Here is a 17,546-nt window from a genome sequence, read left to right as displayed (position 1 = left end):
CCACACCCCACCATGGCCTCCGGGCCACAGTGGGGAGTGAGAGCTCCCCCATCCCTGAGGTGCGGCAGTGAGATAGAGCTCCTCCAGTCCCGGGGCCACAGCCAGGGTCCAGGCGCTGGGGCTTCCCCTGCCCGTGCTTCTGCCAGGGAGCGGGGTCGGGTTGTGGGGGGCACCTCAATTGGCCGGAGCCCCTGGGCATGGGCCCCATTGGCCCAGTGGCTAATCCGCCACTGTCTCAAGGTCCCTTCCATTCCTAGATTCTATACGAAGCAGACAGAATGCACCAACCAGTTCAGCTGGGTTCACAGCAGCTATGCATTGCCAGAGCCATGCAAAGCAGCTGGAGTGAACTGGGGGATTGCAGTTGATTTATTAGCATAACGGGCTGTGGCAGTGAGACTGGCGTTGTGTGAAAGGGGGCAGGGAGAGATCAGTCCTGGAGTCCCAACATCTCTGTGCGTGACCAGCCCCCGCTGCACTGCAGCCTCAGTTCCCCTGGCAGCACCACCTCGGTTCACAGCCTTTCGTGCACTGATGCCCAAGCTGGTTGGCAGCCATCTACCAGTCATCCCAGTCCCCATCATACCACACTGAATCATTATACCCAATAGAATTATCCCATGCAAATTAGCTGTAAAGAAAGGGTAGTGATTGATGGAGTTACCTGTGATGTCACAATGTCCCCACCTAAGGCTTGGTCTACACTAAAAAGTTAGGTCGACCCAGCTACATGCCCCTAAGTGGTGTAGATAACCCACACACACACACACACACCGTCGGGGTACCTACCACCTCTCAGGGAGAACTCTACCCGTCCGCATAGCTAATGTCTACACTGAAAAGCTACAGCGGGGAACTGCAGTGTAGCATTTCAAATGTAGACAAGCCCAAGAATTACCTGAACGGTTGACATGACCCTGTCTGCAGCATATTTGACAATAGCAATTACACACCCTGATGGTTAATAGCTTAGTTTAACTACAACCTAATTTTTTTAAGTGTAACCTATGCACAAGAGTGCAATGACTTGTAAATTCTCAGACAATTCATTCTGTGGCCAGAGAGTAAGGGCTGTAAGTTTGGGGAGGATACACTTTGTTCTTCAGACCAAACACAGAGGTTGAATCCCTGCTCTAAGTGGAAAACCCAACTCACCCTCAACTATGCAATCATGTTCAGTGACTCTGTAACGTCTGAATAATACCACTATTGTACTTTTCCATCGCTGTTCATCCTTATGTGCTGCACAGACACCAGACTCGCTCCAGGCCCTCTGCAATGCCAGTGCCCTCTGGGGTGGATCACAGCAGCAGTCCTGATCTAGCAGTGCTACGCAACTGCAGAGAGCATTACCTGTATAATTTCTCTAATCAAAAATTGAGGGAGATGTTAGGTTGGGAGACTGTAACTCTTCTAGCTGGAATTCAGCCAGGCCTCTGGGGTGAACACCCAGCACTTGTGAAACATGCCATGGGCTCTCTGGTGACCCCAGAGGGCCTGGAGTTTACATCTCATTCAAAAGAAGGCATGCATAGCAGCTCTAGTGTCATGCTGAGACTGGCCCTGACTCAGAAGACCAATGTCTAATGAGTCACTCACTGCTCCTTGCAACACAGCACCTTCAAGCACTGTGGGCTCAGCACTGATTCAGAAGAGAAAGCCACCCGGAGTCACCCACCCTGCTTTCTGCAGTACAGTGGCTCCTGGCACTATGTTGGGGCAAAGGGGTCAACACTGACCGTTACCCGCACACTCCAGGGCACACACCTTTACCCAGTTCCAAGGGCTCAAGGCATAACCCAGTTGATTTTGGCACCCCCACCCTTTCCCAGTTCTTAGGGCTCAGGGTGAAAGGCACCTACCCTTACCCAGTTCCTAGGGCTCAGGGCCACCCATACCCAATTCCTAGGGCTCAGGGCGTAATCTGGTTCATTTAAGTACCCACCCTTACCCAGTTCCTAGGGCTCAGGGCATACTTTTCTGCAGGCGTGCAGGATCTTTTTGTCAGTGAAAGGGGCTTACACAGTAATATCCTTACCTTCTATTAACAATTACCAAAACAGAATGCACATGCTAAGCATACAATGCTCACCACTCCCAATAAAGCAGACAAACTTTTCCTAATTGCCAGTCAGGATCAGGTCATCTGGAGCCTCCAGCTTCTGCACATTGTGATTGGCAGGGCGTTGAGGTCTGGCAGCTCTGATCTTGGGGCTGTGTCCTGGAGTTGGTTCCCAAGAACTTCCTTTTGGACCCCAGTTTATATAGTGAAACTTGAGTCCTGCTTAGCTTTACCTTAACCAATCATTTTACTAAAGTTTTACTAAACAATTCTTTGACCAATCTTAACATATTGTGAAACAATTCTTTACCCTATCATACCCCACCACCTTAGTTGATTTACACCTTGCAAAATTAGTTTTGTAGCAGACAGAAGCAATCAAAGAATCAGACAAAAACCATACAGATAAACAATAAAGAAGTGGGGACCATACAAGCAAAACAATAATGGAGTAGAGATTTTACACCCACAACTGTTGATATGTGGTTCCTTGCCAGACAGAATGCCATCAATCAACGTTTTCTTTAAACATCTTAAGATCTGTTTCTTTATCTGGTGATAGTGGGTGCGATTAGGACAGGATCTCCTTCTTAACAGCCTAATATCATAGAATATATTAGGGTTGGAAGAGACCTCAGGAGGTCATCTAGTTCAATCCCCTGCTCAGAGCTATATCACCAACTATATCAGATTGTTTTAATGTAATTTAGATGGAATGCGAGGATGTGACTTTCTGCTCCTTGGCTCATGGCTGCTGCTTTCCTAATATGACTGCAGAGAAAGGCCTCAGATCTTACATGACCCCCCTCCCCACTGAGTCACTCACCCTGCTCCGCAGTGCCCCCTAGGACCACACTGGGGAAAGCACTGACTCAGAGGGATGATGGCTTCCCACAGCAGCTGGGCTTTCGTTGGTGGTCTCCTATATCCAAGTACAGACTTAGCTTCTGAGAACTGAGGAGCACCAGGGCACAGCCAGTACATTAAACTTGCCCTCCTGGCTATTTGGCTGAGGCTATAGATTGTGGGTCATTTTGGCTGAGGGCTATGCTAACTGGATCCAAGCTGGCCTGTGTGCCGGGGACAGAGTAAGCGAAGGGGGAGAGGTCACCGGTCTCCAAAGCTGAACTCCCCAGAGCCAGAGCGCGCCAGAGCCAGAGCTCTCCAGAGTCCCACAGAAATCTGCGAGCTAAAGTCATCAGCCTCAAGAGGGGCTTTCTTCTCCCCGCCAGGGCCTGCATCCAAGGGCTCCTGTTGCAATCGTGTGTTGGCCGGCCCTAATTGCAGGCTGTGTAATCCTCAGGCGCTGCCAGTGCCACCTACGTAGCCCTGGTAGCCCTGGGTCTCGAAGCTCTGTGGGGAAGCTGCAGACAGAAGAAGGGACCCAGGGTCAGGGACAGAGATGATGCCTGGGAAGGAGTACAAGCGATTTTTAACACTTATAATGCTGGTGTTTTCCTGCCAGCCAAGGAGATGCCTAGGAGGGTTTATGTATGTAAGTTACCTGAAACCCCCACTATCTGAAGTGAGGTCTCTTCCCCCGACAGCATTAGCTGGAGACACTACCTGGATTTCTGGCTCTGGGTTCTTTGGATAGGTGTTACTCGGATACGTGAGCATGAGAGCTGCTAGGGAAGGGGGCCAGCTTGGGGTGGGTGTGCGGCTGAAGATGCTGCTCTTGGGCACGCTACCATTTCAGGGACTCCTCTTCCTGACTCAGCCTCTCACTGGCTCCCCCTCCAGCTCAGGGCACCAAGCCCCCAGGCTTTGTGAGGCCGCATCCGAGGGGCAGCTGTGGTCTAGTGGTCTGAGCATGCTGATGGAAGCAGGACTGCTGACTTCTCTTCCTGGCTCTGCAAGTGACCCGCTCTGTAAGCTGGTGCAACTCACTTTCCTGGGCTATGCCACAGCGTCCCTCTCCCTCAGGGGAAGAATTACGCTCAGGCACAGAGAGCAGAGACAGCCAGAACCCTGAATGCTCTTCACTTTGCATCTCAGGCCCATCTCCTTTACACCACTCTGCAGTGTCCAGCAGGTTAATCGAATGACTAATGCCCGCAGAGCAGATCTCTGTAATGTGCTAGGACAGTGATTCTCAAACTTTTTTACTGGTGACCCCTTTCACATAGCAAGCCTCTGAGTGCGACCCCCCGCCCATCAATTAAAAATGCTTCTTTATATATTTAACACCATAATAAATGCTGGAGGCAAAACAGGGTTTGGGGTGGAGGCTGACAGCTTGCAACCCTCCATGTAAGAACCTTGTGACACCCTGAGGGGCCCCAACCCCAAGTTTGAGAATCCCTGTGCTAGAGTCACCTCTGGTCAGGATGTATGATAGGCACCTTCTGAGCCCAAGCCTAGCTAGGGAGGTCTCAGCTCTGCAGCAGCTCATGCTTTTAGCTCTGGAGGTCTCTGGTTCAATCCCTGGAACGGCAGCCAACCCGTGTCACCAAAGCAGAGTCCCAGCCTGTTACAATAATAGCCAGCTTGTACAGAGCACATTTCATTGGCACATCTCAAAGTGCTTTACCAGTGTGGGGGCAGTTTCATTATCCCCATTTTACAGATGGGGAAACTGAGGCACAGAGCTGAATTAACTTGCCCAAAGTCCTCCCATAGGCCAGTGGACAAGCTGGGAATAGAACTCATGTCTCTTACATGCTAGTCTAGTGTTCCACCCACTAGGCCACACAGCCTCCTTTCCCCCCAGCCCTCCAACCTTCCATGTAAGCTTGGCAGAATTTTGGTATTTTATAAAAGGTGGACAGATAATATCCGTTTATTTTTAAGAATTTTAAAGCATTTTTTTCTACTTTTATCAATTTAAATGTTCACAGTTGTGGGAAATAAGGGGGGTGTCAGACAATAATTATTTCATGACAGGAGATCTTGAGATTCAAAAACTTAAAGCTTTATAAATTGTTCAAACACAAGCTGTCAACATCACCTTTCAGAGTATAGAGAGTAAATCCCCCTAAGCCAACCTCTAATAGTTCCCAAGCAGTGTTTTTCTTCCTTTGCCCATCTGTACATTCCGATGGTCATCAGTGGAACTAGGTTTTCGTGGGTTTGGGTGTATAGGTGAAATCGAAGTTTCCCGACATTGACGGATACAAATCTAACCCTTCCAAGCCTGCCTACGTGGCAGGGATTTAAATGAGTGACCGTAGTTAAGCCACGAGCTTTCCCATGGTACACAACACCACGCCCCCACCCAGGGAAGAGCACTGTAGAGTGCAGCTGGACCCCTCTAGCTCCCTCGTGGCTGGTTCTACTTGGGCTGCAGCCAAGGGGAGGGCAAGGTCTCCAGGGAGAACAGGCGCACCGCACCTAAACAAACCTGCTGCACCCAGCCGTGTTCCTTGTCCCTGCACTCCCATTCAGAGGCAGCCCCACCAGAGCACCCTACCCTGGCATTATGGGTAGGGTAACCAGGTGTCCAGTTTTCGACCAGAACATCACGTTGAAAAGGAATCCTGGCAGCTCCGGTCAGCACTGCCAACCCGGCCGTTGACTGTCCAGTTGGCAGCACCACGCAAGGGGACTGGCAGGCTTCCTGCCAGTCTCCGTGCCACACAGCTCCCGGGAAGCAGCCGGCATGTCCCCCATCTGGCTCCTACACCTAGGCATAGGTACCAACTCCGTGGGTGCTCTGGGGCTGGAGCACCCATGGTGAAAAATTAGTGGGTGTTCCGCACGCACTGGCAGCCAAGCTCCCCACTCCTTGCCTCCTTCCCCCACCGAGCGCGCCACGTCCCCGCTCCTCCCCCTCCCTCTCAGCACTTTCCGCCCCCCTCCCCTCTCCCGCCACCTAACAGCTGTTTGGCAGCCCTTAGGACTTTCCAGGAGGGAGGGGGAGGAGCGGGGACGTGGCGCGCTCAGGGGAGGAGATAGAGAAGAGGCAGAGCAGGGACTTGGGGGAAGGGGGTGGAATGGGGGCGGGGACTTTGGGGAAGGGGTGGAATGGGGCTGGGGCAAGGGCGGTGCAGGGGCAGAGCCAGGGCAGTTCGGGGGGGGGGGGGTGTTGAGCACCCACCGGGCAGAGGGGAAGTTGGCGCCAATGTACCTAGGGGCAGCCGGGGGCTCCGCACACTGCCCCCGCCCCAAGTGCTGCCCCTGCAGCTCCCATTGACCAGGAACCGCGGCCAATGGGAGCTGTGGGGCTGACTCCTGTGGACGGGGCAGCACGCATAGCCACCTGGCCGTGCCTCCATTTAGGAGCCAGAGGCAGGACATGCTGACGGCTTCCTGGGAACTGCTTGAGGTAGGCGCTGCCTGGAGCCTGCACCCCTCACCCCCTCCCAGGCCCTGACCCAGCCCTGATCCCCCTCCTGCCCTCTGAACCCCTCAATCCCAGCCTGGAGTATCCTCCTACACCCAAAACCCCTCGTCCTCAGCCCACCCCCGAGTCTGCACCCCCAGCCAGAGCCCTCACACCCTTGCACCTCAACCCTCTGCCCCAACCCTGAGCCCCCTCACACACTCCAAATCCCTCAGCCCCAGCCCCACCACATGTCTTTTGTTATGGGCACGAATATGAAGGTGACGTGTCACACAGCACCTCCATATTGGTGCACAAAACAAAATTTATTCCACACATGGGTGGAAAAAATTAGAGGGAACACTGTCCTGGGAGTTCTTCTGTGAGTATCTGGCTGTCCCTGCTGCAGTATCTCCCATTACTGCTCCAAGCAGAGACGGGGCAGGGTCCTTTCCACCCAGATGTGTCTCTCCTACTAAATGAATACAGAATCTTCCTAATCCAAAGGGGAATCTAATGCTGGGGCAGCAGAGTAGGAAGCTTCTGCTGGCAATGTCACGCATCCCCAACCCGCAGTACCTAGTTCTGGGCACGGCCTGCTGCTCTGCCCATGCCCCTCAAGCTCACTCAGCACCGGTTTCACAGTCCTTGGCTCCTCCACACCCGCTCTGCTGATGCCTCTCAGTCCTGACCCACACCCCCTGCTGTCCCAGCTCTGGGCCTCTCTTGAATAGGATGTGCCTCTTGTGCTATGGTTTTATGCTGCAAACACTTTCAGATCCACCCTTCTCATCCCACGGGTGACAATAGCAGCATTTGAGCCCTGTGCTCCCAAGGAACAAGGGGACTCAGGTTCTGCCCACTGAGCCCCACCCTCCCCTCCCTCTGGTCTGACCTTCCTTTGCTGGGGGGGGGTTGTTTCTGATAGGGTTGCCAATTCTGGCTGGATGTATTCCTGGAGGTTTCATCACACAACATAATCTTTAATTAAAGATTAATCTTTAATTCCTGGAGACTCTAGGACAATCCCGGAAGGTTGGCAAACCCAGCTCTGAGCAGGTTTCCCAGGACAGTTCTATCCAACTCATGGGTACAGCCTCCCCCCTCCCAGCCCCCTGAACCAGGAGGGAGATGGTCCTGCAGACAGGCTCCAAAGGAAGAGTGGCCCCAGTGTGGGTAGGAAAGGAGCATCGCTGGAGACTGGTGGGGGGGTCTCAGCACTACTCTGGGGACGCCACATCCCTCTACAGCCCTGCAAAGGGAGCTGAGACCCTGCGGAGGGTGCTGAGCAGTGAGGTCAAGGGGTCAGGGTGCAGGGAGGAGGAGAAGTTGGGAGCTGCAGGGAAATCATGGGGAGGGTGTCAGGCTAATGGCTCGGTGCTAGGTGATGGGGAGGAGCTGGGGCCATCGGGGTGGGGCTCAGGGTCTGTTGCCAGGTGATAGGGAGGAGGAGTTGGGGACATGGAGGTGGGGCTCAGGGTCTGCTGACAGGTGATAGGGAGACGGGACTGGGGACATGGGGGTGAGGCTAAGGGTCTGTTGACAGGTGACAGGGTGGAGGAGGAGGAGCTGGAGGCATGGGGGAGTGGCTAAGAGCCTGTTGCTAAGTTGCAGTGAGTGAGGTGCAGGGAAAGCTGTGCTCCCTAGCCCTTTTGGGGTTCACCCATCACCGAGCACAAGGCACTGCTGATTGTCCTGTGTTTGGGGTGGGGGTGAAATAGCCAGGCTGGGGAGCATTGTGACAAGCAGGGGAGAGGCTCACAGCCCAGCCATGTCAAGCATGTTACACCCCTGTACCCCAAGTGATGGGGGAAGGCACAACCCTTGGGGGGCAGAGACTCCCTGCTGCTCACCCAGCCACTCAGTTTAACTCTGCAACTGTGCCGCCCTCCCACAGCTGCATTCCCTTGGCCTGGCTTTTCCCTCTGGCCTATCCAGCACACAGCAGGGCATGTGTCTCAAGATGGGGTTAAGCTGGATCTCATTAGAAACCAGCTGAGCACGTTGGCCTGGGGGGCTGCAGCTGGGAAGCTGGCATGGAGCGTGGCTCTGTCCCGCATGGAAACCACCACTGTGTGTGCCAAGGGCAACCGAGGGGCTGCTGGCTCTATTATATATTCATCCCAAGATGCACTGGGGCAGCCAGGACTTCCCAGGGGGCATTTTACTCCTGGGGTACAGTATGGGCCATGCTCCTACATGCAGAGAGAAGCACCAGCTGGGTACAGGTGTTGTCATGAGCAGCAGGGTGGAACAATAGGGAATGTGAATATCAGTACGGGGGGGATGACACATGGCCACTGGGGGAAACACTGCCTCCCTTTCAATTGGCTTAGGAGTAGGGTGACCAGATGTCCCATTTTTAAATGGACAGTCCCATTTTGGGGGATTTTTTCTTATATAGGCGCCCGTCCCCCTGTCCCATTTTTCCACAGTTGCTATCTGGTCACCCTACTTAGGGCTATTACCCAAATAGTGATGCAACCGTGAATGACTCTTCTGCACCCTTCCATGCTGCTGAGGGAGTGGATTCCCAGAGAGGAGATGATCCTCATCAGAGCTGGGCCAGCTTAGGTCAAAGCTGAACATGTCCCTCCGTCTCTCCCTCATCCTCTCCTCCTCCCTCCTTCCATCTCTGCCCCACCTCGCAATACAAGCACAGGTTTCCTCACCCTGACCCCCCAGCTTCCTGCTTCCCCAGCCGGCTGCATCCTGCTCCACCCATGTGGCCAATCCCTATCAGCCCCTAAGTGCAGTGGCTTACCAGCACAGTTCAAACTGCCCCAGCTAGGATGCATGTGCTGGTTTCAGGTTTTCCCAGCATTGATGAGCCAGTGCAGCTCCTCCTGGCTCCTGGAATATTGGAGTCTCTCCCACCAGATGAAACTAGCAAACACGCTTTCACGTAGGGTGCTGCATTAAGGCAGAATCCCAGGAGTGGGGCTCTGTGCTCTGACAGGGCCCCCAAAAGGTACTGTTCCCCTCTTCCTCCAGTGATACACACAAGAGGGGTTGGGCATTTGGGGGCAGTCTGGCCACTCTGGGCGTGTCGAGGGTTAATCCCCCACCCAGGCTTTACCATGGATTTTCTGAACCCTAATCCCCGCAGATTCCCCGCGGGCCCAGATGCGCTCAGCTAAAACCTCCAGCATTTCCTCCGCAGCAGTGGGTTCTGGGGAACCGAGTCAGTGCCGGCCCTTGATCTGCATACAGTGCCATCAGGTTTCCCAAGGAGAGAAGCAGATTGCAGGATGGCATGGGATGCCAAGCACATAGCGGGCCTGGGATCTTTCTCCATGGGAACATGCCTGGATCCTGTGGAGCTGGGAACAGCTCAGCTTAGCATGAGTTTGTGCATATCAGGAGAGTTCAGAGTCCGTCAGCCCTGGAGTTGTCCAGCCGTGGATATACCACAAAGGGCCATTCCTAGGAGGCTCCAGGATGCACCCCTCACATCTCCAGGAGGGAGGGGCAGCCAGTAGGTTCCATCCAGACATGCCCATCCATGCTGCAGAGCACTCTCCATGTCCATGTGGCCCATGGAGGGGGGTGATGCCTCTGCCAGGGTCAGGGGTTCATGTGGCAGCCTCGCCCGCATCACCCCCCCCCCCGCAGAGGGAGTGAGCAGATGGCCCTGTGCAATGGGGCCCTTTGCCCCACACTGGAGAGTGGGGTGGCATGCTCCCCTCGTTCCTGCCATGGCACTGGAGCCAAAGAGGGAGCGAGCAGAGGTCCTGGGTGCTGGGGCCCAGGTGTGGGAGCAGTACAGACAGCGAGCTGAGGTTGCGTCCCTGTCCGTCCCACGCTCCTCTCAGCTTTGCGAAGGCCATGGCCCTGTGATGTGCTAGCCATGCACAAGCCAGGGATCAACCTGTGCTGGGAGAGGCAGAGAATACTGGGTTGCTTGCAAGTACCACGTCAGGCAGAGGTGGGCCATGGGCAGGCCCCCTGGGGCAGGGAGACCACATGCCATGAAGCCAGTGGGAAGTAGAGACAGGATGGAGCAGCAGCTCCACCTTCCATGCCCAGTTGGATGGTTAGATTGGGAGTGGCAGAGAAACCAGTGACCTTCCCAGCACCAAGACTAGGAAGCCCCATCACCCCCCTCCTATCGGCCCATCCATCCATCCATGCCCACACACAGATCCATCGCTCTCCCTCTCTTAGAGAGGGCCAGAGCACCCCAGACCACCATCATTTCAGATAAGAACATAGACCCAGATGCTGCCTTAGTGCTGAACAAGGGAGATGCAGCCAGGGCCTAGAGAAGGACCCTTGAGTGGGGGAGGGTGAGTCACTCACCCCAGTCCTTGGGGAGCCATTAGGAAGTTTCCTCACTCTCAGCACACGCCAAGAGCCAGCAGGCACAGGTCAGAGCCAGGGCTCGGACAGTTCAGTGCAACTGCAGGGCATGGAGGAAGTTCTGGACTCTGACTCAGCGGCTGCCTACAGCGGACACAGAGGAGTCATTGACGTCTCTCTGGCATCACAAGTGGCCTTGTCTCAAAGCTGCTTCCTTGTTCTGGGTTAATGAAAGGGCCATCAATTAGTATCCTGGGAGATTACCCCCCCCCCCGCCCTGCAGCCAGTGCTCCTGCCCCCTCCCCATAGAGCCCTCTGCTGGGAGAGGCTGGGGCTCGAGCAGGGAGCTCCGCACATAGCCAGTGCTCCTGCCCTGCTCTCTACAGCGCCCCCTACTGGGACTGAAGTAAAACAGTTTCCCAGCCATAGCTGGCAATCTGAAGACAACAGAGCGCCTTTAGAAACTCAATTCTTACTACACCCAGAGATGTTAGGGCCAGAAAGGCCCATGATGACCCCTCATCTGACCTGCCCAGCACAGGCTGTAGTCTCACCGAGTGATCCATGCATCCAGCCCTGAAAATCTGGCTGAGGCCCGGCCGATCTCTCAGAAAGACATAGAATCCGGACAGTAGATGGGCCCCTGGAGAAGCAGAGCCATGAGGGGTTGAATGGGCAAGGAGGAGCTGTGTTGGACTACATGGGAAGGCAGATTGGACTGGCTGGGCCCTTTAAGGGCAAAGGAGGTAGGTCAAGGGACTGGTTCCCCCTCTTCATGTGTCCATGGAAAGTGGATGAAGCCCCAAAGAAATAACTGAAGCCATCACGGGAGAGAGGAAGAGGGTCCGGGGAACTGTCAGGCCCAAAGCCACCTTTAAGGGCCTGGGGCCAGGAGCCTGGCAGGTTTCCCGCCCCCAGCCCAGTCAGTGCGGATGAGGCTTGGGGTCATCAGACCCACCTGGGGAGGATCAAGAGCCAGACTGGTGACTGGGTAAGTGATTGAGGAGAAGGCTGCAAGGCAAGGCCCAGGAGGGAGCTGCTGGAAGTACTGCAGAGAGGGGATCTCCGCTGGGATATAGCCCCGAAGAGGAGGAGAAGGACAAGAAGGAGAATGACTGTGAAACCCCTAAGCTTGAGGGGTGAGCTATGGACCGGGGAGGCTTGGACTTAAAGCCCACCGTGCCAGGAAGGTGGGCTGTGAAGCCTACACCTGAGTGGAAAGGGACCCCAGGAGGATGGGGGAGGGGATATTGTTTCCAAGACCTTGGTGTGACTGGATTACTTCTAGGAATCTGCAGGGAAACTGAGGCAGGGGGCTCCCGTGGCACCGCACATAGAGATGGTACCGCTATCTTCAGGTGCCCCCATTAATGTGATCCTGCAGGCAGCCACCTCAGGGACCGCCCCCCGCCCTCCATTCTTGTCCCAGCAAAGAACAGGAGGGTGACCCGCAGCTCAGGGTCCTGTCCCTGGCTGGGGCAGTGTGTGGCCAGTGGGCTGGGGTCTAGCTGCCCAGCTGGTAGCCGGTTGGGTCAATGGCTGCACAGGGCTCAGTATCCGGTGAGTCAATCACCCTTTGTTGGCAGTAAAGGCCTAGGGTTCGGCTGCTGACTCACCTCTTTTGCAACCCAGATCACACGCCCCCAGAGAGCAGCTGTCCTCCCTCCTGCGCCATCCATGCCCACCCCCAGCCACTGTGACTTGGGCCCATCACACAGCGAAGTGACTGTTAAGAGTTTAAAGGTCAGAAGAGGCTGTGCCATGATCTCAGCCTGCAGGCTGGCAGGCCAGGGAGGGGCAGGAGTCTCTGCCAGCCTGACACCAAGCGACAGGGGGAGCTTGGAAGCAGAGCCAGCCCATCGCTGCCGGGGAGGTAAGTGCGATGCTCGCAGAAGGCGTGTGCTAGAGAAGTGGGAGGTTCCTGCTCATTGGCTTGAGATGTGGGGGGACCTCCCTGCCCGCCCCCAAAACACCTGCCTGACCTGTCCCAGCCTGGGACCCACCTCCCCCCCACAAGGGAGGGCAGAGCAGCATAGAGCCGGTAATCTTATGGGACCGATCTCATTGCTTGGCTCTGTTCCTGGGGCCCAGCAGGATCCAGAGCTGAAGGGCAGCGCCAGACCCTACCTGCCAGGATCGCTCCAGCCAGCACCTTGTTCTGAGCGAGGTGCCCGCTGCACAGGAGAGAAGGGAGGGCAGGCCCTTGTGCCCTGGGCAGGCTGCAGGAGGGATGATTTGGTCGCTGCGGCATTCGAGAGCGGGCCGGCAGCAGGGTCAGGGTTTACTCGTTGCAGCAGGTCATGTTGCCTTGGCAAAGCCCGTGGGAGGGTGCTGGGCTGCAGGAGCTCTCTGTTCTGCCAGGCCATGCTATAAGGTGCTGTGGGCATTGCCCCTGGGGGAGGCTGAGGCGGGTACCACCTTCCCCACTCCATGGGAAGAGCCCCTCAGAGCACTGGGGAGCCATCCAGCCTTCTGGTGCGAGCATCCCAGCAGGGGGTGCTGGCTGGCCGAACCCATGCACTGCAGCAGCGGGGAGGGCTGGGTTACAGCCGCTCCTCCGCCCCACTGCGCAGTTCTGAGCGAACTATCACGCTGGAGGGGGATAGATGGGGTTTCTCTGGTTTTGAGCACTGGGGGCCTGCTATTCACTGAGCTACTGACTGTGCGCATGGTATTTGCTGGGCTTTGCAAGGCAGGAAATCTCCCCCACAGCCAGTCCCCCTGCACTCACTCTGCAGCGCCCCCTGCTGCCAGGGGAGGCCAGGATAGATATTCCCGCACTCAGAGTATTTTATGCTCTCTGTTGGAGCTGAAGCTGGAAAGCCTCTTCCCACCAGCTGACTTGCTGAGCTGCTCCTGAATATGGGAGTGCCCCTCCGCCTGCATTTACCACCTGGCTGTCCTTGTCCCTTGCTTTGCTCTCTGCCTGGGGTTTTTCCCTGGCACCGAGATGGATCTGAGCTGTAAGAAAGAAGAAAGAAATCCTCCACAGGGCCCAGGGTCCCCAAGCAGTGCTGGGAGATCTATCACCAGACAAGGCCCTATTGTGTCTGTGCTCTGGACTCTACTGGGCCTGCTGCAGATCAATGGCTGCATTATACGCTCTTGTGGGCTGCCGGGGCTGTTCCCAGCCGCCACTGGGTTGTGAAATCATCGTAGGACGGTATTCCAGGCAGCTGGAATGGTCTGGTTGGGAGAAGATGGGGGGCAAGAGAAGGAGAGCAGAGCGGGGAGGGGAGAGTGCTCATGAGCCACTTGCAAATAACTTAATGGCCCTATTGCCCAATGAACGAATGGAGCTTCCATGCCATTAGTTCTAGTAGAGAGTGCTGGGAACAGGGGTTCCTGTCTGGCTTAGTCATTAAATGTGACTGGCCGCCCCTGAGAGTCCACGGAGAGGGACAGAAGAATAAGAATCTCGTACGTATGTTCTGCTAGCTTCCCTGGAGCCAGCTTTATGGACAGGAACCGCTTCCCCGCCACAATGCAGCCGCCTCTGGGCTGGAATGTGGCCGCTGTTTAACAGCACACAGCTACACCACACGAGAGGTTAGGACAGAGAGTGAAGATGTCTGGATTAAATTGAAACTCTTGGGGGGGAACTTAGGGAGACAGAATGGAATGGGCTGTGTTTGAATTTGGCCAGGATACGGGGATTTGTCACCCCCACCCTGCCGAAATGTTCCAGGGTTTCTCTTGGAGCAACGGTCCAGTACAGCCAGGCTTGTGCTAGCCACACTGCATCACATTAGACCACGAGTAGCCTGTACAATTGTTTGAAGTCTCCTCTGAAACACGGCCTTCCTACTGCTAGGCCATTCACTTGCTCCAGCCCTATCGGCACTGCAGCCCGTGGGGTTTTCTTAGGTGGTCTCCCAGCCCAGCACTGCTCTGACCCTGCTCAGCATAGATCCGAGCTGCTGAAAGCCTCACGCAGCCGCATCGGTGCACACCCAGCCGAGGCTGGAGAGCTGTGAATAAAGCCTTAAGTCCGCGCCAAAGAAACAGCACCATCTCGCCTTCCCAGCCCACGTCCCAGCGCATCCCAGCCGCCCTTTGTTCCCCCAGACAGTTGTTTGTCAAACAAGGAATTGAAAGGAAAATGGGGCCCCCCCACACGCACAAAACCCTCCCTGCTCAGCTTTGTTCTTCTATCACAGGCGGACAGTAAATCCTCTCAGCAGCTTGGCTCAGCTGAATGGCGGTGCGAGCCCCCCCCGCTGGGAGGCGACACAAGGGGATGGGCATTGCCGGTTTGGAGCCTGAATTCCAGACCTTGCTCCGTACCGCCGAGGTGAATGGAAACGTTCCTGGGAGGCCTTGTGCCCAGGATCCCAGAAAGCTCGGGTCACGGAGGTCCCCAGCAGGAGGGCAATAGGTTTGCCAAGGGCTGGATGTGCCAGGGTATGGGTGCATCTGAAAAGGCCACCGGCAGGGGGTGAGTTGGAGCCTGTCTCGGGGCCTGCTGGGTGTGCTGGGGGAGAGACACCTGCAGACATGTTCACGCTGCTCCCCCTTCCCCTGTTTCCCGGCTTTCTCACCCGGACCTGGGCATAACAGAAGGGGGCTTGTGTAGCAGACTGTCCCCAGATCCACAGAGCTGTGAGCAGGGGGAGCCCAGGGCTGCTGGTCAGGATTGAGGGGCACCAGCAGAGCTCAGTGGGGGAGCCCAGGGCTGGGATAGCAGGGGGCTGCTGGTCGGGAGTGAGGGGCACCAGCAAAGCGGGGTGAATGAGGGGGAGCCCAGGGCTGGGCTAGCAGGGGGCTGCGGGTCAGGATTGAGGGACACCAGCAGAGTGTGGGAGGGAGAGGGAGCCCAGGGCTGGGATAGCAGGGGGCTGCTGGTTGGAATTGAGGGGCGCCGGCAGAGCTCTGTGGGGGAGCCCAGGGCTGGAATAGCAGGCGGCTGTGGGTCAGGACTGAGAGGCACTGGCAGAGCAGGGGGAACTCAGAAGAGGAATCGTGAGAATTCCTTTCTAGGGGTATGAGGCAAACCCAGCCATGGGATCTCACTAGGACCTTTGTAGCAATAGTGCCAGATTCCGTATTCGAATGAATGCTCCAGGCCTGTTGAGCTTTGTCACCCGTCCGCTCTGCAGCGAGCTCACCAGTCTGATTTCTAACTCTGCATCTCTAACCTCATGCTTCAGGGTGCCAGCTGCTCCCCTCTGGGGTCAGGAAGGAATCCCCACTTCCTCTCCTCTCCTCTCCTCCCCTCCCCTCACACACACACACACACACACACACTAGTGCCCAGATGCATTATGGCTCTGTTGGGTTTTATTTAATTTCCCTCTGAAGTGTCAGATCCTGGCAAGGCCCAGAAACAAGTTCCTGGTCTCAGTGGACCATTGGTCTGATCCAGTGCGGCCAGCAGAGGGATGTAGAGCCAGGCTGGATGGGCCATTGCTCCAACTGGTGCAGCAGGAGGTGGGATACAGGGCTGGATGGCCCCGGGCTCCCATGGCTCTCCTCCCACAGCACTGTCCCGTCCCCTCTCACACTCCCAGTACCCTGTGCCTAGCAAATCCTCCCAGAGCTTGTCCCCGACTTGCTGCATTTGATTTTGGTGACATCAACCCACACAGCCCATTTGTTCAGTCTGAAAGGGATGGATAAGCCGCAGAGCCGGGCTGGGGCCAGGCAGGGGGCCAGGCCCATAAGGGGTGAGCAGCTGCTGAGAGTGCTGGGAGATTTGCACTGGGCCTTGCTGGCTGGTGGTTTGCAGCCTGGGGAGCAGGCAATTGGGAGAGAGCAGCTTTCCACAGCTCATGTGAGCAGAGAGAAGGCTCCAGCCTGTTTCCACGGTGGGCACACCCAGGCCAAAAATACCGGCCCGTGGCAGGGTGGGGCATCCTGGGCACAGCCCAGTTATTTTTAAGGTCTGGATGTGTTGAAATGGCATCCAGCCGGGTGCTGTGAATCAGAGAGCAGGGCAGGGAGAAAGTGGAACTGCCAACTGGAGAAAGAGATAGAGAAGCAGCAGAGTCTGGGTGTGGGGGTCTCTCTCCCCCACAAATGTCCCCCCTTTCTGGAGATTGTGGGAGGCTCTGCCCTGGGCAGGATGCACAGGGAGCATTGGCTGTCTCTCCAGCTCCCCCTTTTAATACATGCTTGTTCTGCTGCAGTAGTGGTTCGTTTGTTTCAGGGGTGTCATTGTCCCAACCCCTTGTATTCTGTGGGGGCAAGGGGCTCCCCATGGGGCAGCCGGCTCCCCATGGGGCGGCCCTTCCGATGGGATGAGCACTCTGCCTCACAGACAGGGGCTTGCTGTGTGCCCGCTGTGAGGGATGTAGTTGAAGTTATTGGCTCCGGCAGATACAAAATCTGCCCCTCAGATGAGCAAATCCACTGTGATTTTCCTGGCCCAGGAGCAGCCTGGGGGAATGTCTACACAGTATTCGGGCTTGGGCTGGAGCCAGAGCTCTGGGTCCCCTCCCCCTGTCGCAGGGTCCCAGAGAAGCCTGAATATTTACACCGCAGTTTTTAAGCCTGTAGCCCAAGCCTTGTGAGCCTAAGTTGGCTGACACGGGCCGACCGCGGGTGTTTAATTGCTGTGTAGAGGTACCTTGGGAGTCTGGTGGCCCAGGAGAGGCTCTGGGTCGAGGAGTCTTTTATTCCGCTTGTCCCCTTCTTTGCTTCTGCCATGAATGTCGTTCATTCCAAGGTCCCCTCTTCCACAGTGCAAAGGCCTGGCTGGTGCCTACTCTCTCCTGCTATGGGCGGTGGGGGTCCTGTTTGATGTGGCTTTACAGAGCCCTGAAGGCTGATTCCCGCACACCATTCAGAGGGGATAGATGTGACCCTCTGTACCTCAGGGCAACACCCTACACCCCCATGTTCAACTTTATAAAATGATTGTATGGTATCCAATGCAAAGTTTCTCATCTTTTTCACTAGGAGGGTGGTGAAACACTG

The sequence above is a fragment of the Eretmochelys imbricata genome, chromosome 7, assembly GCF_965152235.1.
Source record: "Eretmochelys imbricata isolate rEreImb1 chromosome 7, rEreImb1.hap1, whole genome shotgun sequence".
Lineage (NCBI taxonomy): Eukaryota > Metazoa > Chordata > Testudines > Cheloniidae > Eretmochelys > Eretmochelys imbricata.
Note: the sequence above shows the minus strand (reverse complement) of the source record.